The 26,639-nt window shown below is 39.0% G+C and overlaps 1 protein-coding gene across 2 annotated transcripts in view; it reads left to right on the top strand.

Annotated features, from left to right (window-relative positions):
* Nucleotides 1–26,639, top strand: part of sog (chordin short gastrulation) — a 227,717-nt gene that overhangs the window by 29,289 nt on the left and 171,789 nt on the right. The window lies entirely within an intron of this gene.

Below are 26,639 nucleotides of genomic sequence, written 5' to 3'. Positions count from 1 at the left end.
AAAAAATATCCATTAATTACTTTATTAAGTCCTCGTGTATTGTTTACTTAAAAATGTCTAGTACTTAGTTGAAAACATTTAATGATGCAATTTTTAATTGATTTCTATTTCGTTAAATTGACATAAAAGCAATTCTTATATTCCACGGAGATCTGCAAATAATATTAATATAATTATAATATATAGTATTATTAATATTAATATAATATTATTCTACTATATAGTATTATTAATATTAATATAATATAATTATAATATATAGTATTATTAATATTAATATAATATTATTATACTATATAGTATTATTAATATTAATACAATATAATTATAATATATAGTATTATTAATATTAATGTAATATTATTATAATATATAATAACAACAATATATTCTAATATTATACTTATTATTATGTACCACACGTTAAACATCGAACGGCAAATGTCGGGTCACTTCGGACCCACGGCGACGTTTCTCCGGTATCGTGTTGCAAAACAAAATTCTCCCGGAGTACGATGTTTATCGCGTTAGCACGATCAAACAAATACCTCGGACACAATTCCACGAAATCCTAGTAATTTGTATAATGAAACGGTTACTCGAAAGGTTAACATTTATTACAGTGATTATTCCATGAGCGTCCGCAATTCTTTCAGGATTCTAATGCGGCAATTCAATTCACGCGAGCACATCGTTACGGGTATGTGCAACGAATCGCTGAATCTGCATAATAAAATAGACTAGGAATGATATTGGAGGCATTCCTGACATTTAGCGAAACATTTATTACCGTTTACAATAATTACTATATTTAATGTTGCGTGTGAAAGTATTATGTATACTTATATAATTGCGTATCGCGACTATGTCAATCGACTCGCTGTCAGCGTGTCGTGATCCACTTCGGTCGGGTTAAGGGTTAAGTATACATTGTTTTGGAGTAGCGAATCTTTTTTATTTAATACGACAAATACAATAAATATAAGTACATAGGCTGGTGACAAAACGCTTGGTTGCCAAACGAGCCGCAAGGCTCCAATAATCGTATCTCCTCTTCCCAAATTGTCCATTTTTGTTTAAAAGCTCGGAGACAATTGAAAAGAATTCGTTGCACATAGTTATAAACATCGATTTTTACAATAACAGAACAGAAACATGTTCTATTTAGACCGACAGGGGATCAGCGAATTAGCAAATTAGGTGAACAGTTTATGAAAACTTGCTTCGAATTTTGTCACATTCGCTGCGAATACAGTCGAGGACAAAATACAGAGTGTCCCAAAATTATGGTACTTCCGGGAAATTAGGGGTTCCTGAGGTCATTCGAAGTGACTTTTTCCTTTACAAAAATTTTCTCCGACGCTTCGTTAACGAGTTATTAACGAAAAACACTGACCAATGAGAGGCGCGCACGGCTAGCGCGAGGCGGCCGAGCCAACGAGCGCACGGAGCTCGGTTCCGCTCATTGGCCCGGTCGCCTAGCGCCAGGCGTGCTCGTCTCTCATTAGTCACCGCGGAACTGGGCTTCGTGCGCTCGCCTCTCATTGGTCACCGTTTTTCGTTAATAACTCGTAAACGAAGCCGCGGATTGCATTTTCGCTAAGGAAAAAGTTGCTTCAAATGACCCAAGGAATCACCTTGACATAACATTCTCTGGTATTACCATAATTATGGGACACCTTGCATATGTGAACACCCCTTAAACCGGAATACAGTAAATTCTTCCCAATTGACTCTCAACTTGAAAACATAATTGAATACTTTGTGAAGAGAAGGTACGATTTTTGCAAATTATAAAAATTTAATTCTAAAAAATTATAAAAATTTTCTCTCTTCCCTAATTGTTCATTTCTGTGCACAACAAGCCGAGGGACAATTACAGGCAATTTACCATACGTCTCCCTTCTCCCGATTCAATTATATTCAATCACACCAATTACACGATTTTAATCGAAATAATCCCGCGTTACGGTGGAACCTCGATTATCCGGATCGCCAATATCGGGCTTATTAATTATTCTGATTCATTCGCCGTAATAAAAACGTTTCGATCTACAACGATGCACGGCAACTAAACTAATTATACGACACGGTAAAAATGGCCAGACGGCCGTCCGACCGAGCGACTGTTCCATTATCCGAACGTTTAACTCCGCAAGACTGGTCCGGATAATCGAGGCTCCGCCGTGGATCGGCATTTAGGTACTGGTTTCTCGGGATTCATCCAAATAACGGAAATCGTTTATGACTCTAAGGGAATGGGAAAGCAACATATTATTCGCTTTCACGAGGTGAAAAAGGCGGCCGGCAAAACCAAACCGAAGAAATCGGACTTTCCATCTAAAACGACATTAAGGAGATTCAATTACTCGCGTCTCGTCCGTGTCTTTTTTTCTTTTCTTTTCTTTTTTTTTTTGTTGTTGTCGAAGCCACGAGAGAGTCCACGTCGACTCGGGCACCGCCACGGACGAATCCGATGCCCGCTCGTCGGTCCCGTGTTAGCACGCCGGTAATCTGCCGCGCAATGCGAACGCCCCAAGAAATTAGCATTTCGCGAACGAACTCGTCGCGGGCTCGAAATTGCGGGCATTATGTGTTATTACTGTCGAATCAGACTCGGTCGTTAATTTGCAAATCGATTTACGAGCTTCCGTAACCTTGATGACTTCCATTAAAGCCTGTTCGGCTCGTACCCGACGACTGTCATTGCGCACCGTGTAAAAAAATGTAGCATTCCGCAAGAGAAAAAGAGGGGAGGGTCACCTTGATCCTTTTTCTTTCTCTTCTTCTTCTTTTTCATCGTCATCTTCTTCTTCTTCTTTCTCTTCTTCCTCTTCTACTTCGTCGACTTCGTCTCCTCGTGACCGACCAACCGCGAACAACTTCCGTGAGAAAGTATTTACGCGCTGGACGAATTTTCTTTTCGTTTGTTCTTTTTTTTATTTTTTAACGAGCTTTAGAGTCGCGACGACTTCGAGGCAATTAGCGAGGACGCGCTGGACTTTTCTGTATGCCATCGAAGGCAATGTCAAAGGTAATAATATTAGGTCGACTCGTAAATAATGATAATTGAAGAGAATTAAAATGAATTATTGTATATAATATATAATATATAATAATAATAATAATAATAATTTAAGAGAATTAGAATATTATAGTATTCGAGATTTAGTATATTATATAGAATAATATCTATATATTAGTATATAATATATAACATATAATTATTGTATATTTTGATATCATATTTTCAGACATTTATTTTTCTTTACACATATATAATAATAATTATTATTATTATTATATAATAATAATTTAAGAGAATTAAAGTGAATTATTGTATATAATATATAATATATAATATACAATTATATATTATTAATATATAATAATAATAATAATAATAATAATTGAAGAGAATTAGAATATTATAGTATTCGAGAATTAGTATATTATATAGAATAATATCTATATATTAGTATATAATATATAATATATAATTATTGTATATTTTTATATTATATTTTCAGACATTTATTTTTCTTTACACATATAATAATAATAATAATTGAAGAGAATTAAAATGAATTATTGTATATAATATATAATATATAATTATAATTATTAATATATATAATAATAATAATAATTGAAGAGAAGTAGAATATTATAGTATTGGAGAATTAGTATATTAGAGAGAATAGAATTAGTATACTATATAGAATAATATCTATATATTACTATATAATATATAATCTATAATTATTGTATATTTTTATATCATATTTTCAGACATTTATTTCGTTTCGTTTCATTAATTTTTCTCGTTCTTTTTTTTTTCTTCATTTAATTTATATCGCACCGTCGTCCATTTAGCGAGAGCAAAAACGTTCGCTCGTCCAACGGTGGCTCGTAGCGAGCAGACACGAACAATAGATTCTACCCAGCTGCGTCGAAAGTTATTTACGACTCGACCTAATGCGTGTATGCTGCAAATTCTACATGCTACAATTCAATGAATGCATTAACCCCTTTGCCATGCATCGACGAGTCCGACACGTGATGGAGATTTCTAGCAACAACCTGTTAAGCTTGAACGCTATTCCGTTGCTTTTAATCGGAATAAAATTCTCGGCGACTTCTCGACGTTCTTGTTTAAACATTTGTAAGTAAATGTAAATGTAACACGGTAAATACAAATTGTCTTTTTTCTTCCTAGAAATGATCAGAATCGAGAAACTTCTGATATCATTGCAATTACGAAGAAAATGGTACGGCGAGGAGTTGACTGAAATTTGTTGAAATTGTTGAAACTTTTGCTGCGTTTTCCCAGAGAGAAGTAGAGTTCTCAGTGACAATGTGTCCGTTTTGTGCGAACAGGGCCGAAGGTTTCTCGGAGTCTGATAGAGAACGATCCGGCGCAGCGGAAGAAGGGGGGCGTGTGTAGCTCCCGTACGATTTCATTCGAAGTTCGTGGTCGCGAGGGAATAACCCCGTAGCTCGTGCTCAAAGGTTGCTTAAGGTCTCGGAGTAAATGGATCTTATTCACGTGCGGGGCGATCTCTTTCTCTCCTGTTTCTCTCTTTCCCTCTTTCTCTCTTTCTTTTACTTTCTCTCTCTTCCTCTCTTTCTCTCCTGCCTCTCTTTTTCACTCTCCTTTTCACTCTCCTTTTCTATCCGGTCTCTTCACTCTCTCCCGCGCTCTCTTTCGTGGTTTCTCTCTCTATCGCGCTCTGTCTCTCGCTCTCTCTCTCTTTCTCGCGCTCTCTGTCTCTCTTGCGCGCGCTCTCTCTCTCTCACTCTCGCGTTGTCTCTCGCGCTTTGGTCTTCGCGCGTCTCTCTCTCACGCGCGCTCTGTCTTTCGCGCTCTCTCTCTCTCTCTCTCTTTCTCTCTCGCGCACTTTGTCTCTCGCGCTCTCTCTCTCGCGCGCTCTTTCTCTCTCGCGCTTTGTTTATTGCGCTCTCTCTCGCGCTCTTTCTCTCGTGCGCTCTCTCTCTCGCGCTATGTCTCTCGCGCGCTCTCACGCTCTCTCTCTCTCTCTCTCGTTCTCTCCTGACACTCTCTTTCACTCTCTCCTTTTATCCTGTCTCTTTCTTTCTAACTTCCTCTCCTTCTCTCTCTCTCTTTCTTTCTCTCTCTCTCTCTCTCATTCCTATTTCTCTCTCCCGTCTCTCTCTCTCTCTCTCTCTCTCTCTCTCTCTATTTCGTTCTCTCCCTCCCTCCCGGTTCGGTTCTCGGATCCCGTCGCTCGTCCCGTTTCCGCGCACGCTCGCCGCGATTCTCGCAACATGATTCGCGGCTAATTGGCCGCAGCCACGAGGACAACGCGGCCGTTGTGCGTTAAAGAAGTTTAGCGAACCAATGCGCGTTTTAAGTAGGTAAATCACGGCGTTACCGCCGCTTAACGATGACGGCGACCACGCGGAGGCCGTTCCACGTTTCCCGGCTTGTAATTCGCACTCTCGCCGACGCAACGCGACGCGACGCGCCGCGCAGCAGAGACCACGGATTTCGCCGGTTCAAGGCCATCCCGTGAACTTTACCCTCGCGGTGGTTTATTGCTGTTCGCGGTGCTCGCTGACCCGCCGCGACGCCGTCACAGAAGTTGCTCGCGCGAGAGACGCGAGCCGAAAAGCAACCCGAACCGAACGCCAGATTCGCTTTTATTGGTCGAGTTTTAACCCTTTGCATTCGTGACTAAATTAACCCTTTGCACTCGAAGTCATTTTAACAGTCAATTTAAAATAATTCTTCTGACTCACTGTATTTCCATTTTATACGACAATGTGCATTTTATGCATACGAAATTGCGTCTCGTGATTCATTCAACAGTCGTACTTTTATTAATATTATATTTAAAATCTGAACTTTTTTTTTTCGATAATATGGGGTTGGCAACTAAGTAATTGCCTATTTCAGTTATAGATATCTCTCACTTCCATTTTTATGATATCCGTAAATGTTATATTATAAAATTATTATTATTATTATTATGTTATTTTTTATTATCCGTGAATGTTAGCAACTGGACAAATTGAACGCAGCGGTCAAGGAAAAGCGACCAGAATTGGTCAATCGTAAAGGTGTCATTTTCCAGCAGGACGATGCTAGGCCGCACACGTCTTTGTCCACTCGGCAAAAATTGATGGATATTGGTTGGGAATCGATGTTACACCCACCATATAGCTCTGATCTCGCGCCATCGGATTACCACTTATTTCGATCCTTGGACAACTCCCTTCGTGGTAAAACTTTTAATGATGATGACGCCGTAAAATCTCACTTAACTCAGTTTTTGGCCGAAAAGGATCAGACTTTCTACGAGCGTGGAATTTTCAAGTTGTCAGAGAGATGGCGAAAGGTCATCGAACAAAATGGAAAATACATTACAGATTAAACTTCGTTCCAAGTAAAAAAAAATTGTTTATTTCATTGAACAAATAGGCAATTACTTAGTTTCCAACCCAATATAAAAATGATCTTAAAACGTGACATAACAATTTTACCGGTGCCTCGGAGTCACCACTCGAGTGCAAAGGGTTATGTCAAGGTTATGCCGAGTGCAAAGGGTTATGTCAAGGTTATGTCGAGTGCAAAGGGTTATGTCAAGGTTATGTCGAGCGCAAAGGGTTATGTCAAGGTTATGTCGAGCGCAAAGAGTTATGTCAAGGTTATGTCGAGTGCAAAGGGTTATGTCAAGGTTATGTCGAGTGCAAAGGGTTATGTCAAGGTTATATCGAGTACAAAGGGTTAACAATTTGACGACCGCGTAAAAAGCCTGAGAAATCTCGTAGAATCAAAGTATTTCGTCCGAGTAAATGAATATTGCAAAGCAAACTGATACAGCGTCGATTACTGTGCCTTTGACACTCGCGCCTCTCGCAAGTCTTAATCGAATTAAGAAATTGTAACGTTGATTAGCGTGGAAATGAATTCGCTAAATTACGAGGCATTAAATAAATGCTAAATTAAATAAATATGTGTTAATTGAAACTGTGTTTTATAAATGTGGAGGAAGCATTCGACGAATTGCACGGTTAATATCGTGCTTAGGGCTCGGTGGTACCGACAATTTCCGGTGAAAGTATCTTCATAATCAGTTGCCGCAGTTTTTAGCGTTCAATAGAACAAATAAATGTCTATGCACTTCCTGCCATGCGCAATGGACGCGCGATATTTTTACGCCGCGTAGAGATAAACCGGTGGCACAATCCATGGAGGAACGCGCAACGAACAAAATAAGCTTTATTTGAAGTTAACGAGTCGATCGATTATTGAGTCATTCTGCGCGACGTTCACAAAAAGTCGGCGAGTCCAGAAAAACGCGTTCGAACGTTCCGCGTTTAGCGTTGTATTACAGGACCTCGTCTTTTAACGCTTTGTCTGCCGGAAGCACGTTAATAGTATAGTAATGTCTCCCTTACTGACGCTCAGATCGTCCACTAAAATGGACAATTTGGGAAGAGGAGATACGATTATTCCAGCCTTTCGGTTTGTTTTTATAGTTGTAAATTGTCAACAATTATAAAAACGAGCCGCAAGGCTCTGACAATCGTATCTTCTCTTCCCAAATTGTCCACAAAAATGAACGTCAGTAAGGGAGACATTACTGTACTTTCAATTGTCGCGCTATACAGTAATGTCTCCCTTACTGACGCTCAGATTGTCCACTAAAATGGACAATTAGAGAGACAACAATGTAGCGAGAGGAACATCTGCTTCGAACTGAAACACTGCAAAGAAATCGCGGAAGTACCGTAATTACTGAAAACAGTCTTCTTCGCGATTTTCTTCGCTAATTCCTAAAAAAGCGCTGAAAATCCGTCAAGTTTGAACACGCATAACTTTCGAAGCAACGAGTTCCGCGCATCGAAACTTGCATTTCCTGCGTTCCCTCGTCGACATCCACAGGAATCTACCACGAAAAGTCGACAAATTGTGGCCCCCTAAAAAAAAGTCTAGCTCAATTTTGACCCGAAGTGTTTAAATCGTTCACTAAATTATTCCATTTCCGTCAATTGAATAAATTTCCGGACAAAAATTAAAAACAACAAAGAGACACCAAAAAATTTCCAAGAAATATCTTCAAAAATTTGTTTACAAAAATTGTCGAATAAAGCTCAGAAAATTGTAGTCTAATTGTTCTCAGACAATTGTTCCGACCGAGGTTAACCTCCGGAAGACGAATGATTCATAATCAACTTTGATTCATAATCAAATTTTCGTCGGAAACTGGTGCCTCGTCGCCGGCCGGTCAAAACGACCCAGCCTTCGGCGTCCGAGCGTTGGGAACCGTGGCGAGGGTCGCCGCGTCCTTTTTGTTCGGTCTGTCGTGACACATCTGGCCGGCATCTTAGGCGTCGCCCGATAAGCGTTAAGTCGAGCGGACTCGCGGCGGAACAATGCCTGTAATCCGATTTTCAATTTGCTCCGTCGAACTCGCTCGGCGATGCGGCGGATCGACGGCTCGGCGGCTCGGCGGTGCGGCGGCTCGGCGGCTCGGCGGAGCGGCTCGGCGCGGTTCGGTGCGGTTCGGCGGCTCGGCGGTGCGGCGGCTCGGCGGCTTGACGGCGCGGCTCGGCGGCTCGGCGGCGCGGCCGTTTTTCTCCGGTCTACCGCGTCCGCGTCCGCGCCGCGCCGCGGCCGGCCAGCAGACACGCGATCTCCATCTCCGTCCGTGACAATTCTCCTCGCCGTTATTGTCGTCGTTGCGTCTCGTTGATGTCATCGCGCGCGGGGGGACGCGCGCGCGTCCGATTGTCCCGCGGTGTAAATTCTATTAGGTTTCGTTTCGATCCCATTGTGTCGCGGTTCGAATCCAATAATAGCGCGGCCGAATAAACAGGGCACGGCTCGCTCGTCCTTGATATATCGACCTCCTTACGAAAGCTCGCCGAGCTGTATTTTTAATTCTCGAAATCACTTGACCGGCAAACTCGACCGTTTTCACGAGTTACAACACGCGCGGCGCGACAACGACGACGACGACGACGACAATGTCGACGACAAGACTAATCGCGTTCGTTCGCGCGTATCTTCGCGGTCATTTGATTCGTCTAGGGACGTGTCTGGGCTATTTTTTGCCGCGACGGTATTTCTGGTGGTGTATCTCGTTTTTATCGATGTGGACCGTGACGCAATCCGTGCCTCTGGACGAAAAGACAGAGCGCGCGCGCGCGATGTCGGTTGGTTCTCAGTGATGAAATTTGTTTTTACAAGATTTTTCGGTTTATACGAGATCGAATATATTACGATAAAAGTAATTGAATTCTCAGAAATTTAATGAGGTTTGAGGGGTTAATTCTGCGGCTTTAAGGAAAATCGTGGAATTGTGAACGCATGCTAACGAAGCACGGAATACAGTAATGTCTCTCTAATTGACGCTCAGGTGACAGTAATGTCTCCCCAACTGACGCTCAAATTGTCCACAAAAATGGACAATTTGGGAAGGGAAGATACGATTATTCGAACCTCGCGACTAATTTTTATAATTGTTGACAATTCGTAACTGCATAAAAACAAACTGCAAGGCTCGAATAATCGTATTTCCTCTTCCTGAATTGTCCATTTTTGTGGACAATCTGAGCAACAATTAGAGAGACATTACTGTACTCATTGTAGGAGTCCCGGAGGAGTCCGACCACATTTTGAAAAAACTCTCGTATTTCTGTGGTTTTTCAGAATTTAACTATGCATTAACTAAATTACAGAAATGTCTAAGTAATCTCACATGTATATAAACAATATTATTGTAATATATTATATATCATATATTATATATTATATATTATATATCATATATTATATATTATATATTATATATCATATATTATATATTATATATTATATATTATATATTATATATTATATATTATATATTATATATTATATATTATATATTATATATTATATATTATATATTATATATTATATATTATATATTATATATTATATATTATATATTATATATTATATATTATATATTATATATTATATATTATATTATTAAATAAATAAATATTAATATATTATATATATTATAATACAATATTATTGTATATAAACAATTTAAAATATATACTACCATTTTCAAGAAAAACACTAAAATACCGTAACTGGACCATCTCAGCCGCATATAAAGCTGATAAAAAGTATTATAAATAAAGAAAGCAATTCTCATATTATTTTTTCTTCAGCTTCCCGCATAAATCACTCAATCAATAAAGAAATAAATCTATAAACCACGAAGAAACACTTTATATTCTACCATTTTCATTCAAATCAATTATTTCCCACACGAATACACATACGAAACGACCTCTCATTCGAACAGAATTATATTCGACTAAATAATTCATCCATATAAAAATTTACATTCGAACCCGCGTCTATCCGGATCCAAACTCTTTCACTCGAACTCGCGCTTATCCGGCTAAAAATGTTTCATTCGAACGACTGTTTATCCGGACAAATATTTGTACACGATCGCGAACGTTTATCCGATACGGTCGAAATAAAATTCTATCGAGTCTCGACGGCACTTATCAGCCGTCCGAATAAAATGTTGCCGAACTCCGATATCGTCGGAACGATACGTCGGGTGCGTTCGATGGGGGGCCCCACCCCCCGGTATATCGCGTGGTTTCACCGGATCGGTTCGCGGTTCCCGGTAGCGGCTCGGCGGTATCGTTCGCTCGCTGGTGGGAGATGTTAATCACGGTTAGAGCCTGCGCCGGCTCGGGCACGGTTAATCGCGTGACAAATATACAGACATCTATATTCGCTTGGCTCCGGCCGAAGAATTTATATAGGGAGGAATGCGCGAGTCAGCACCGGCATCGGCACCACCGAGAGCGCGTCACGTCAGCACACCTCAAAGGATCATGCGAGCGGCCGCGCGCGGTCACGTGCGTTCGCTGCCGGGACGTGCCTCTCGATTTATGAATAGGTTCCCTTTACTTACGGCACCCCCGGCACGTGAACGCGCGCTTTGAGAGCAACCACGTAAAAATAAAAGGAGACAACCGGAGGAGTCACTAGACCCCGCCGCGAAACCCGCGCCACGCGGCAACAACCGCGGCGCGGCGGAGGAGCGACCGGCGACGACGCGAGCCTGTGCTTTTCAAACGGCCCGAAATAACTCAAGTTGAAGTTTGAACGCCGGGAATTTCGTGACGCAAGATATTTATTGTCTAGGGTAAAGGTTTCGTTGTCGCGGCGAGCGACCGACCGGCGCGCCGATGATACCGCTTATCCGACCGACGCGGGCGCGCGCGCGCGCAGCGACCTTTTTCGCCGATCGAGAGATTTATAGCGAGATCTATAGCGAGATTTATAGCTAGATCTATCGCAAGATCTATAACGAGATCTATAGCGAGATCTACATATAGCGAGATCTATCGCGAGATCTACAGCAAGAGCTATAGTGAGATCTATCGCGAGTTCTATAGCGAGATCTACCTCGAGATCTATCGCTATAGATCTAAAGCGAGATCTATAGCAAAATTTATCGCAAGATCTATAGCCAGATCTATCGCGAGATCTATAGCGAGATCTATAGCGAGATTTATCTCGAGGTCTATCGCGATAGATCTAAAGCGAGATCTATAGCGAGATCTATAGCCAGATCTATCGCGAGATCTATAGCGAGATCTAGAGCGAGATCTATCGCGGGATCTATAGCAAGAGCTATAGTGAGATCTATCGCGGGATCTATAGCAAGAGCTATAGTGAGATCTATAGCGAGATCTATAGCGAGATTTATCTCGAGGTCTATCGCGATAGATCTAAAGCGAGATCTATAGCGAGATCTATAGCGAGATCTACATATAGCGAGATCTATCTCGAGATCTAAAGCGAGATCTATAGCGAAATCTATCGCGAGATCTATCGCTAAATCTACGGCTAGATCTATAGCGAAATCTATCGTGAAATCTACGGCTGGATCTATCGCGAGATCTATCGCGGATCTTCCAGTCCGCCACGGCGGCCCGAAACGCGATTCCAGCGATTCCGGAAGAAAAAAATCATCGTCGTCCGACCGATGATTTTCGACGTCAACTGTTACGGTATTTTTGTAAGAAAAAGATAGCTATCGATCGTTCGCAACGATTTTTAATCTCAGAGAAGATCGTTTCGCCGTACGTTTTAATTTTTGATCTCGAAGACTGCTTTCGATCGAGCCGACCGATCGATGATAAATAGCATTTTCAGTAGACTCGTTTCGCGAGAAAGAAATGTAATTTGCGAGAAAAACGGCGACGCGATAAGCCGACGTGTGTATCGGTGCGATTGTTTTGACTTGCCTGAATACTTCGGAAACACGATATCACGCTTGTTTATTTTAAGAGAACCGTCCCCATGATCAGAGCGTGCCCGCGTAGAAAGCTGTTAACGGGTCATTGCGGTATGCGATGTACGTACTTTCGAACACAATCGGTTCTCCCCGATTTTCCGAAAATTCGCCAGAGAAATTCCCAGACGTTTCTTTCTACGATAATATCGAATCTTCGTAATACGACAGCGTCGTTTAATTCGTGAATTTTCACTGTTTTGAATTCGATCTATTGGGTCGGCAACTAAGTAATTGCCGATTTGTTCAATGAAATAAACAATTTTTTTTTACTTGGAACGAAGTTTAATCTGTAATGTATTTTCCATTTTGTTCGATGACCTTTTGCCATCTCTCTGAAAACTTGAAAATTCCACGCTCGTAGAAAGTCTGATCCTTTTCGGCCAAAAACTGAGTTAAGTGAGATTTTACAGCGTCATCATCATTAAAAGTTTTACCACGAAGGGAGTTGTCCAGGGATCGAAATAAGTGGCAATCCGATGGCGCGAGATCAGGGCTATATGGTGGGTGTAACATCGATTCCCAACCAATATCCATCAATTTTTGCCGAGCGGACAAAGACGTGTGCGGCCTAGCATTGTCATGCTGGAAAATGACACGTTTACGATTGACCAATTCTGGTCGCTTTTCCTTGACCGCTGCATTCAATTTGTCCAGTTGCTAACATTCACGGATAATAAAAAATAACATAATAATAATAATAATAATTTTATAATATAACATTTACGGATATCATAAAAATGGGAGTGAGAGACATCTATAACTGAAATCGGCAATTACTTAGTTGCCAACCCAATTCTACTAATTTTATCGTAAATGCATAAAATTCACGGTTCAATAATGAGCAATGGAATTAGTATGTTACAGTACATTCAGTATTATACATATACATTGTGTATATGTATAAAATATCTTCTAGTCGCGCGCTAATTAATTAGTACTATATATTTCAATTAGTATTATAATAATTATATAGTATATTGTAATAAGTGGTACAATAATTATATAATATATTGTGATCAGTTTTGAAATAATTATGTAATATATCGTAATCAGTTTTACAATAATGGTATAATATATTGCAATAAGTATTACAGTAATTATATAATATATTGTAATCAGTTTTGCAATAATTATATAATATATTGTAATCAGTTTTACAGTAATTATATAATATATTTTAATAAATATTACCATAATTATATAATATATTGCAATCAGTATTATAATAATTATGTAACTTATCGTAATCAGTTTTACAGTAATTATATAATATATTGTAATCAGTTTTACAATAATTATATAATATATTATAATAAATATTACCATAATTATATAATATATTGCAATCAATATTATAATAATTATGTAACTTATCGTAATCAGTTTTACAATAATGATATAATATATTCTAATAAGTATTACAATAATTATATAATATATTGTAATCAGTTTTACAGTAATTATATATAATATATCCTAATCAGTATTACAATGATTATCTAATACATTGTAACAAATATTACAATAATTATACAATATGTTGCAACAAATATTTGTTCCAAATTTAATATCGTCAATTGACAACATCTCCACAACATATTTCCGCCTCTGTTTCTAAATATCAATCAATAAAAATCAATAAAAAATGCATTTTCAGAATCCTCGGACTTCTGAAACAAATTTCCGTCCAGTTCCCATTCTCCTATTCCCCATAAAAATACGCATTTACACAAACTTCCGCAGTTTATTCGCAAAATAGTTCACGAATGAACGCTCCGCATTTCACGAATTTTATATAATTTCGCAAAATATACAATTTCGCGCATTCTATTAAATTAGAGTGGATCCGTTAAATCGACAATTCGGGCCAAAAGTTTTGGCGAGCTTCGAAGCGAAGAACACATCGAGCGCGCGCGACGCGTCGCTTCTATGGGGGTTGGTCCGGCGCGGGGGCGGCATGGTGGTGCCGCGCTGGTAAATCGCGTTCCGTATCGTCTCGATTTTCCGCGGAACACCAGAGATCTCTCTGAAGCGCCGAGATAGCTGTTAGACGCGGTTCTCTGCCTATCGTTCTCTCGCTCGCGTTCCTCCGTGGAAAGACTGCATCGCCGAGGAGAGGACCCGCGTATATTTAGACGGACTGCAGACACAAAACGACTTACCACCACCTCCGCGTCTCCCCCCCGTTCTTCGCCCCTTTCTGTGTCCGATCCTCCTGCGCGCGAACTCCCGCATTTTTTCGACGCTCGTTTTATTGCTACCTCTCTTTCCTTTTCTCTCTTTCTCTTTCTCTTTCATTCCCGCTTCCCGAAGTTCCGGCGATCGCGTTCAACCAGCCGAATAGAAACAACACTGCTGGTGCGCTTCGCTTTTTGATGGCCGCGCGACAACCAAAACAGCCGCGGGATCAAGCAGCGCATACGGTGGCGGACGTGTATTTACGAACAATGATGGACGTGTTTTATTCGAAGTATTTATTTGATATTTTATTCGAGCAATTTATTGGACACGTTGTTCGGATCGGATTTTATTCGACGAATTTGGTCGATGTATTATTCGAGTCAAATTTTGTTCGACGAATTTGGTCGATGTATTATTCGAGTCAAATTTTGTTCGACGAATTTGTTCGATGTATTATTCGAGTCAAATTTTGTTCGACGAATTTGTTCGATGTATTATTCGAGTCAAATTTTGTTCGACGAATTTGTTCGATGTATTATTCGAGTCAAATTTTGTTCGACGAATTTATTCGATATATTATTCGAGTCAAATTTTATTTGGTGAATTTATTCGATATGTTATTCGAGTCAAATTTTATTTGGAGAATTTATTCGATATATTGTTCGAGTCAAATTTTATTTGGAGAATTTATTCGATATATTGTTCGAGTCAAATTTTATTTAGAGAATTTATTCGATATATTGTTCGAGTCAAATTTTATTTAAAGAATTTATTCGATATGTTATTCGAGTCAAATTTTATTTGGAGAATTTATTCGATATATTGTTCGAGTCAAATTTTATTTGGAGAATTTATTCGATATATTATTCGAGTCAAATTTTATTTGGAGAATTTATTCGATATATTATTCGAGTCAAATTTTATTTGGAGAATTTATTCGATATATTGTTCGAGTCAAATTTTATTTGGAGAATTTATTCGATATATTGTTCGACTCAAATTTTATTTGGAGAATTTATTCGATATGTTATTCGAGTCAAATTTTATTTGGAGAATTTATTCGATATATTGTCCGAGTTATTATTATGTTATTTGACGAATTAATTCGATATATTTCGAGTATGACGAATTAATTCGAGTAAAATTGTGTTCGAAGAATTTATTCGAAATATTATTCGAAGAATTTATTCGAAATATTATCTGAGTAAAATTGTATTCGAAGAATTTATTCGATATATATTATCCGAGTAAAATTTTATTCGACGAATTTATTTGACGAATTTATTCGAAATATTATTCGAGTAAAATTGTATTCGAAGAATTTATTCGATATATTATTCGAGTAAAGTTTTATCAGAAGAATTAGATTATTATTTAAATATATTAATATATATTTTAAATATATATGAAATATATTATTTATTCATAACGCTCACTTCTGAAACCAATGGCGATGGAAACGGCAGATACTCCACAGCAAATTGCTGTCATAGCATCATCCAATTCTCTGACGTTTACAAATGTCATCTCAAAACGAGTAATAGTTTACGCGCCGCTAGAACAATTTATCACCGAAATAATCACGTAACGTCATCTGCTGCTTAACGGCAGAGTAATTTAACGAGTGGAATAAAAATCCTCGCTTGCGGATGCGAACGTTGCAGCGCGTCCGACGTGTCCTCGATGGACGCCTAGAAGAAACTAAGGTAATGGTACCTATTACGAAACACCGAACCCTTTCTTGAAACAGTGACACGAACGATACGATAAAAAATCTACACATCTAAAAATACATCTAAAAATACATCTAAAAATACATCTAAAATTACATTTTTCCATTCTTAATCTTCCCGCGCATCTCGAGCATCTTTCGTTGCGACTGTTTCGCCAAAAAAGGAACTTAATTGATCATTTGAACCGTTCCTGCATAAATTAAAAAATACAATAATAATAAATAGCATATTCTACGCTGAGTGAACGTTTCAAATCGACGCATAATTAATAATTCTTAATTAAAGAATATGTACGAACGTGTTGTTCGTCGAGGTAGAAATTTTGCATTCGTATTAAACAAATATATCGAAGTTCATTGCGTTATCTAGTAACATCGATCTATCGAACAGTACTATAGATATTAGGTAATGAACATTTTTAATTGCAATAAAATCGTTGATAATCTTGCAGCTCTTCTAAAGCGTTTCGTAATCGGTACATACATACTTTTACCTTAAGCACACAGAATGTTCTCCCAGTGCATCGAGACTTGCGTTTCAGCGATAGCATATACAGGGAGTCTCACCTGACTCGAGTACGTCACCTGTCAACGAGTTCAGTGATAAATGCATACGACCTTCAGACGATCTTGAGCCTGTACAGAAATACCCAGATTGGTCTGTCGATAATCCCCGTTATCTGTTCTGTATCGCCGCGTCGCGCATCGGATTACGATTTTACAGGAAGAGCTCTTGACTAGCCCTCTCTCGCGCTCTCTCTCTCTCTCTTCCTGGCGCTTTGTCTCTCTCGCGCTCTCTCTTTCTCTCTTGCGCACTCTCTCTCGCTCTGTCTTTCTGGCGCTTTGTCTCTCTCGCACGCTCTCTCTCGCTCTCTCTCTCTCTCGCTCTCACTTTCTCTTGCTTTTTCTCTCTCTCTCTCTCTCTTGGTCTCTCTTTCTAGCGCTTTGTCTCTCTCTTGCTTTCTCTCTCTCTCTCTCTCTCTCTTGGTCTCTCTTTCTAGCGCTTTGTCTCTCTCTTGCTTTCTCTCTCTCTCTCTCTCTTGGTCTCTCTTTCTAGCGTTTTGTCTCTCTCGCGCTCTCCCTCTCTCTCTCTTGGTCTCTCTTTCTAGCGTTTTGTGTCTCTCGCGCTCTCTCTCGCGTTCTTTCTCTCTCTTGCTCTCTCTCTCGCTCTCTCTTTCTGGCGCTTTGTCTCTCTTGCGCTCCCTCTCTCGCTGTCTCTTTCTGTCCCTCTCCCTCTCCCGCTCTCTCGTGACTAATAAAACACACGACGCCGGATTAGAGAGAGAGAGAGTAGAGCTCGGGGTAATCGCGCCGTTATCCAATAATTTCGCGGCGTGTGCCAACAGAGTGAGACAATTGCCCGAGGAATGTCGTAATACAGCGTCTCAGGTGTTTCAACGGTTTCTTATTGGTATTAGTTTCTTGACGCAGTGAGTAATCGACGGGAGCACGAGGAAAGTCGAAGCATGCGCGATGCATCACCCGGGGGAGGCGGCCACAATGCACAGACGATTAATGGTCCGAGCAGGAATTCGGTACTCGCGACCGGCAGCTGGCAATAATGATGCTGCGAGAGATTTAGACTGCCGACAACAATTGACGACAGTGAAGCTAGAACATCGGCTGTGTAATTTTAATTCGACGGCAACGCGTAACTGTCGTCGGGGCGTCTTTGGTCAACCCCTCTTCCGGTTCCACGACTAGAGGCAGACAAGCGTATTTGTCGGCGTCGGTTCGTTCGGTAACCGACGCGATATATTGTTCGTTTCTTCGACGAACGCTTGCGCTTAGAAGTATTGTTTATTGTTGAAAAACGACGAGATCGTGAGTTTTTATGCGGAATAAAAATTGTCCGAGACGGTTTTAAGGAGCAGAAATTGAATAAAAATTAGCTGAGACGATTATAAGTAACGGAAATAAAATAATAATTACCCAAGACGATTATGAGAAACAGTAATTGAATAAAAATTGCTCGATATGATAATAAGAGTCAGAAATTATATAAAAATTGTCCAAAGCGAATATAAAAAACGCAAGTAAAATAATAACTATCCAAGACGATTATGAGAAGCAGTAATTAAATAAAAATTGCTCGAGATGATAATAAGAGTCGGAGATTAAATAAAAATTGTCCAAGACGATTATAAAAACTGAAAGTAAAATAATAATTATCCAAGACGATTATGAGATACAGTAATTAAATAAAAATTGCTCGAGATGATAATAAGAGTCACAAATTGAATAAAAATTGTCCAAAGCGAATATAAAAAGCGCAAGTAAAATAATAACTATCCAAGACGATTATAAGAAACGGTAATTAAATAAAAATTGTTCATAATGATAATAAGAGTCAGAAATTAAATAAAAATTGTCCAAAACGATTATAAAAAACGCAAATAAAATAATAACTATCCAAGACGATTATAAGAAACAGTAATTAAATAAAAATTGCTCGATATGACAATAATAGTTAGAAATTAAATAAAAATTGTCGAAGACGATTACAAGAAACGCAAGTCAAATAAAAATGATCCAAAACGCTTATAGAAAACAGTAATTAAATAAAAATTACTCAAGACGATAATCAGAGTCGACAATTAAATAAAAATTGTCCAAGACGATTACGTGAAACGCAAGTAAAATAATAATTATAATAATTATAAGAAACGGTAATTAAATAAAAATTGTTCATAATGATAATAAGAGTCCGAGATTAAATAAGAATTGCTCGAGACGATAATAAGAACCAGAAAGTAAATAAAAATTATCAAAGGCTGCGATAAAGAGCAGAAATTAAATAAAAATTATCCGTGGCGAGAGATGATAAAACGTAGGAATTAAGTTAAAATTAATTTTTATTCGATAATTATTGAAATTACGAAGATATCTCCGCCAGAGATCACGAGACCAATTTATTCGGCCGAGCACACATCGATTTAAAAAATCGCAAACGATCGAAACGAAGGGGCTCGGCGACGGTTGGTATCAATGGAAATTCTTAAATGGAAGCGATGGAACCGATTTCGATCCAGGTGGGGTTAAACGGAGTCTTACGAGCGGCGCCGATGAAATCTCGATATCATTCGCAGATTTATAACCGTTCGTTCGGTTCCGGATATAATGCTATCTGATTAATGATTGGATCATGCGGACCGGACAGGGCACGGCAGGATACACAAAATAGGCTGTCCGGTCGCATTACTTCTCGTAGGTGTGGTTTTGCGCTGAACGCATTCCGCATTGCCGATCAGTTTCGGCGATGGCGACTGCGCGCGTCGACGTCGCGTTAAACATCTTCGAACATCCGTTGCCGCCGCGCGCCCTCGTAATAGTCATGCGACATTAGTATCATCTCGTCTCATCTGTATTCGCCTCTCCCGCAGGAATTTGTGTAACCGTAATCGCTGGCAGAAGCGCGACCAGTGTCGGTTAACTCGGCCAGCTTTTTCAATATTTTCGCATTCGCGTTTTTAACCTAGTTTTAGAGTTCCTTTTTTCGTCTCGAAATTAAATCGCAGTTGCGAACTTCTTATTAAGAGTTTGAGGGGCAAAATGATTTCTCGTGCCTTCTGGCTAACGTGAAATTATATTATATTATATTATATTATATTATATTATATTATATTATATTATATTATATTATATTATATTATATTATATTATATTATATTATATTATATTATATTATATTATATTATATTATATTATATTATATTATATTATATTATATTATATTATATTATATTATATTATATTATATTATATTATATTATATTATATTATATTATATTATATTATATTATAATTATTATTATATCTTATATATAAACTATGAGAGATCCGCAGTATACTTATCGGAGTCTAAAAGTTGCGATATTGTAGAAACATTGGTTAAATTGAGTTTTGTGAGTGACGTTTATTACCTGTGAAAGTCCGCAAGTGAATTTCTTTAACTAAATGAAATAAGCTACTTTCGTAATACTTAATTTTATGGGAACTAAAATTAGAGACTTTCTTTTACTAGCTAAAAGTCGTTTGGCCTGCGTTGCTTTAGAAAATCGACACGATTTTCTCCATTTTCCTACTTTCCATTTTCTATTTTTATTTTCCAATTTCTATTTTTATTGTCCATTTTCCATTCTTCATTCTTTATTTTTATTTTCCGTTTTCTATTTTCCAATTTCTATTTTATGTTTTCTATTCCCTATTTCCTATCTTTATATTTCCTATTTTTATATTTCCTATTTCTTTTTTCCTGTTTCCTACTTCCTATTACTTACTTCCTAATCTCTACTTTCTATTTTCTACTTCCTATTACCTAGTACCTATTTTCTAGTACCTATTTCCTATTTTTTATTTTCATTTTCCATTTTGTATTTTGCAACTTCTATTTTATCTTTTCTATTTTGTACTTCCTATTTCCTGGTAACTATTTCCTATTTCCTAGTTCCTATTTTGTACTTCCTATTTTCTAGTACCTACTTCCTATTTCCTAGTACTTATTTCCTATTTTGCTTTTCAATTTTTTATTTTCCAATTTCTACTTTATGTTTTCTATTTCCTATTTCATAGTTCCTATTTCCTAGTACTTGTTTCCTAGTACCTTTTTCCTATCTTACTTTCCCATTTTCTATTTTCCGATTCCTATTTTATGTTTTCTATTTTCTGTTTCTTATTTCCTAGTACCTATTTCCTATTTTCTACTTTCTATTTCCTAGTACCTATTTCCTATTTTAATTTTCCATTTTCTATTTATCAATTTCCATTTTACGTTTTCGATTTTCTATTTCTTATTCCTTATTTCCTAGTATCTTTTTCCTATCTTACTTTCCCATTTTCTATTTTCCGATTCCTATTTTATGTTTTCTATTTTCTGTTTCTTATTTCCTAGTACCTATTTCCTATTTTCTATTTCAATTTTCTATTTTAAACTTTCCAATTTCTATTTTATGTTTTCTATTTTCTATCTCCTAGTACCTATTTCCTATTTTCTACGCGTCCTATTTCCTAGTACCTATTTCGTATTTTAATTTTCCATTTTCTATTTTCCAATTTCCATTTTACGTTTTCGATTTTCTATTTCCTATTCCTTATTTCCTAGTACCTATTTCCTAGTATCTATTTCCTATTTTCTACGTCCTATTTCCTAGTACCTATTTCCTGTTTCCTATTTTAATCTTCCATTTTCCATTTTCCAATTTCTATTTTACGTTTTCTATTTTCTATTTCCAATTCCTTATTTCCTAATACCTATTTCCTAGTACCTATCTCCCATTCCCTTTTCCTTATCTCCTACTTTCTTTCTCCACTCCCCATTTCCGATCCTCCATCTTTATCCCACACTTCGCATCCCGTCTCCAAAATTCCGTCACTCTTAAAATAGGAATAGTGTCACCGTTTAGACAGGATCGATTCTTCGTTAACGCACCACACGACGACTTTAGTCCCCAAAGTCCGCCGTAACTGCACAAAGATCGTCGTTCCACCAATGAGTCACACGCGGCGCCCAGTTCTCGCGCATTTTTCGCAACGTCGCCGCCGCGCTCGCGCTCGCGCGAGGGTGCCAGCGTGAGAGGCGAAGGGTCGAAAGGGAGAGACAAGAGAGCAGGGCGGCGGGCAACTCGTTCGACCCTCATGAATCTAAAATTACGAGAACCGTTTATTTGCCGGTTTTGCTCCTTTAAGAGCGCATGCTTCCAAGGTCACCAGACGCAACGAAACGAGATTCCTCGTTACGTATGTGCGGCATGCATCGACCGCGTATAGCGGTGTGCGAGAACGTTTACGGGATCTGTGCGCTCCGGCGCACTATTTCGCGTTCGATGGTTTTCCCGCGATTTTTCCTTCCTGTTCGAGCTTTTCTCGCGCACTCGCCCCGATTTTCGCGCGACTTCCCTTTCCTCTTCGAGCTTTTCTCGCGACTTTTCTTTACTCTTCGTGCTTTTCTCGCGACTTTTCTGTCATCTTCGAGCTTTTCCCGCGACTTTTCTTTCCTCTTCGAGCTTTTCTCGCGACTTTTCTTTCCTCTTCAAGCTTTCCTCGCGACTTTTCTTCCACCTTCGAGCTTTTTTCGCGACTTTTCTTTCATCTTCGAGCTTTTCTCGCGACTTTTCTTCACTCTTCGAGCTTTTGTCGCGATTTTTCTTTCCTTTTCGAGCTTTTCTCGCGATTTTTCTTTCCTCTTCGAGCTTTTCTCGCGACTTTTCTTTCCTCTTCAAGCTTTCCTCGCGACTTTTCTTCCATCTTCGAGCTTTTCTCGCGACTTTTCTTCACTCTTCGAGCTTTTTTCGTGACTTTTCTTCCATCTTCGAGCTTTTGTCGCGATTTTTCTTTCCTCTTCGAGCTTTTCTCGCGACATTTCTGTCATCTTCGAGCTTTTCTCGCGACTTTTCTTTCCTCTTCGAGCTTTTTTCGCGACATTTCTTTCCTCTTCGAGCTTTCCTCGCGATTTTTCTTTCCTCTTCGAGCTTTTCTCGCGACTTTTCTTTCCTCTTCGAGCTTTTCCCGCGACTTTTCTTTCCTCTTCGAGCTTTTCTCGCGCACTCGCCCCGATTTTCCCGCGACTCCTCATTCCTCAGGTCATTTGAAGCAACTTCTTCCTTTACAAAAATGTTCCCCGAGGCACCGTTAACGAGTTATTAACGAAAAACAGTGACGAATAAAAATCGAGTACGGCTGACGCGAGGCGGCCCAGCCAACCAGCGCACGAATCCCAGTTCCGCTCATTGGCTCCGTCGCCTCGCGTCAGCTGAGCTCGCCTCTCATTGGTCACTGTTTTTCGTTAATAAGTCGTTAACGGTGCCTCGGAGAAAATTTTTCTAAAGGAAAAAGTTGCTTCAAATGACCCGAGGAACCCGCAACTTTCGGATTGCGAGACATTTTTGAGAAACCCTGTATTTTCGAAGGCAGCCGTGGAAACCGGTTCCTCGCGGTCCCGGCGTTTCCCATTTTCCGATCGTTTTCGTCGAAGCGGAATGCTCACTTTATGACCAGCCGCGAACGATCGAAACCACGCTGTTCATTTCCCGTCTGCGTCTGTGCGCAGGTATGCGTACGTACGCGCGCCGATTCCGTCCGGCCCGGCGACGGGAATCCGCGCGCCGCGTTCGGACTCTCCCGGACTTTCCCGTCGCGGCGGTTTGTCGTGACGACTTTTCTCCAGGAGAAATCGGACATCCGATTGACAAAAAAGGAGACAGCGACGCATGTAGGTGGCCACCGTGAAACCAGCGTCACCATTACAAGATCGCTCCGCCGCGCCGGTTGTAATTTCGTGTTCCAAAGGTGTGCACCGTAGGCGGCGGTAGCCATCTTGGGCCCAGAGAGACGATAACTCATCGGCGACCTACGGTCCCAGGATCTCGAAAATTTTGTTAGCCGAAAGGCAGCGTTCGGCGACATATTTTGTTCGTTCGATGGTTGAATTTTTGATGGAGAGGAAAATTTGATTCGACGCTGTCGAGAGGATAACAAATTTTATTTTGATACAAGTTTAGTCGAATTTTAGTCAGATGCGAGAGGATAATTATTTCTGAATAAAGATTTTCGAACGATGCTTGTCGTTAGTGATTGTGGAAAATATTATAATTTATATTATATATTTATTATAATATATTAATAAATATATTAAATTTAAATTATAAATATAAAATAAATTATAAATATAATATAATAATAAATTAAATTATAAATATATTAATTTTAAATAAATATATTATAAATATATTGTAATTTTTATTAGTAATTGTCGGGGGCATTATTTTTATTAATGATTATTGAACGTAGAATTTTTGTAAATGTCGAGAGTAACATTTTTATTAGTAATTGTACTAGTAATATGTACTGGTGTACTAGTGTATTTTACTAGTAAAATAATAATAATAATCGAGAATACAATTTTCACTAGGAATTGTGCAGAATGCAATTTGTATTGGTAATTGTTGAGAATACAATTTTTATTAGTAATTGTTGAAAATAACATTTTTATTAGTAATCGTCGAAAGTAGAATTTTTATTAGTAATTATTTAAAATACTAATTTTACTAGTGATTATTGAGAACGTAATTTCGATTAGTAATTATTCAGAATATAATTTTGATTGGTAATTATTCGGAATATAATTTTGATTAATAAGTATTCAGGATGCAATTTTGATTAGTTATTAATGAGAATGAAATTTTACTAGTAATTATTGAGAACACTATATTTTTGGGAATTATCGAGAATAAAATTTTGATTAATAATTATTGAGAATACAAATTTTACTTGTAATTATTGAGAATAAAATTTTTACTAGTAGTTATTGAGCATCCAATTGTAATTAGTAATTATTAAGTATAAAATTTTAACTAGTAATTATTGAGAATACAATTTTAACTAGTAATTATTGTGAATACAATTTTAACTAGTAATTATTGAAAATACAATCTTGATAAAAAACAACATTTCTACCAGTAATCATTAAGAACAAAATTCTTACCAACAATCATTAAGAACAAAATTCTCACAATTAATCATTAAGAACAAAATTCTTACCAATAATCATTAAGAACAAAATTCTTACCAACAATCATTAAGAACAAAATTCTCACAATTAATCATTAAGAACAAAATTCTTACCAATAATCATTAAGAACAAAATTCTTACCAATAATCATTAAGAACAAAATTCTTACCAATAATCATTAAGAACAAAATTCTTACTAGTAATAATTGAAAACACAATCCTCACCAATAATAATCTCGAAATAATAATAAAACGTTCACAGCCATAATTACCCGCAATCAAATAATTACAAATTCAATCTTATTCTCCGCATGTCGTCTTTCGCGTCTCCCACGTGTCCGCGCAATAAAAAATCGCGCGGTTGACTTCGCAGGGTCGCGAATACCGCGATACACCGCCGCGGCGTGTTTTCTCAGCCACTTCTCCGCTGAACTCGAGATCAAGAGCCCTTCGCGTCGTCGTCGCCCGTTTCCCTCGTCGTTGAACGCCGGCTCGCGGCGCGCCGTTTTTCCGGACGAAAATCACACGGCTCGCAGAGATCGCGCCGCACAAGTCCATACATACGTACATACATATATACATACATACATATATGCATTCATACATACATACATACGTGCACACGTGTCGCGCGCAATTTCTCCGCGTACAGCGGCGTCGAAGAAAGTCGCGTTCGTCGCCTACATAATCAGCGGACATCAATAAGCCAGACGGGATTCGAAGCCCACGGGTTTTGCATTGTTCCATTTGGTTACAATGTACATGCCACGGCAGTTACGGGCGTCCGTGAACGGTCGGGGTCGATTCCCGGCACCGCGTTGAATACGAGGCCGCAATTTCTCCGGCCGGGCCGGGCCGGGCCGGACCGGGCCGAGTCGCGCGACACACGCCCGACGCACGGCGACACGACGACCGCTCTCTCTCTCTCTCTCTCTCTCTCTCTCTCTCTCTCTCTCTCTCTCTCTCTCTCTCTCGATCCACGGCCAATCTCTCTCCCGGCAGTTAGGCGAAATTAACGCGGTCTTGCCGCGACGCGATTACAGGCGAATGTCCGGAAAGTCTGCATACAATGTCCCGCCGGCACAATGTCTCCTATAATTGCGTCGAGCAACGCCTTTACCGGTTACACTTCGTTTCGGTGATTCAACCGAGGCGACGCGATGCATCGCCGCGTTGCATTCCGCCGATGGAATCGGCGCGGCGCGGCGCGCGTTTCGACGCGCTCGTTGAATCGCTTTTCGAAGGAGATCGCTGCCACGGATCGGACACTTTTATTCGGGACGAGATAACAGAAAAATTTAACGATGTACAGCAATGTCTCTCTAATCGACGCTCGGATTGTCCAGAAAAATGGACAATTTGGAAATAGGAGATACGATTATTCGAGCTTCGCAGCTCGTTCTTATATTGGGTTGGGGAATGAGTTTGTAGCGTTTTTATTTGAAGGCGATTTTCTTCGTTGTTTTCGTTAAGCTCGTGAGGCACCCAGGCTCCCAATTTTTCGGCAAATCCCATTGAATGAAGACGATTGAGAATTGTTTTATGATCGCAGTTCATTCTTTCGGCCAATTCACGACTTGTTCGGTGACCGTCCTCCTTCGAAAGTGCTTTAAGACGCTCTTCGTCGAATTCAGAAGGTCTTCCGCCGCGGGGCGTGTCGTCGACGTCAAAATCGTCATTTTTGAACTTCGCAAACCATTTTCGTGCTGTAGACTCGCCTGTGACACCTTCTCCGTATACGTTGCAAATGTCTCGGGCTGCTTCGGCAGCTTTTTGACCTCGATGAAGAGTGAAGAAGAGAAGGTGTTGAAAATGTTGCTTTTTATGGTTATATATAATAATATATAACTTAATATAATAATAT

This window comes from Megalopta genalis, chromosome 1 (assembly GCF_051020955.1).
Source record: "Megalopta genalis isolate 19385.01 chromosome 1, iyMegGena1_principal, whole genome shotgun sequence".
NCBI classification, from domain to species: Eukaryota; Metazoa; Arthropoda; class Insecta; order Hymenoptera; family Halictidae; genus Megalopta; species Megalopta genalis.
The sequence above is the reverse complement of the archived record's forward strand: the minus strand, read 5'-3'. Positions and strand labels throughout refer to the sequence as shown.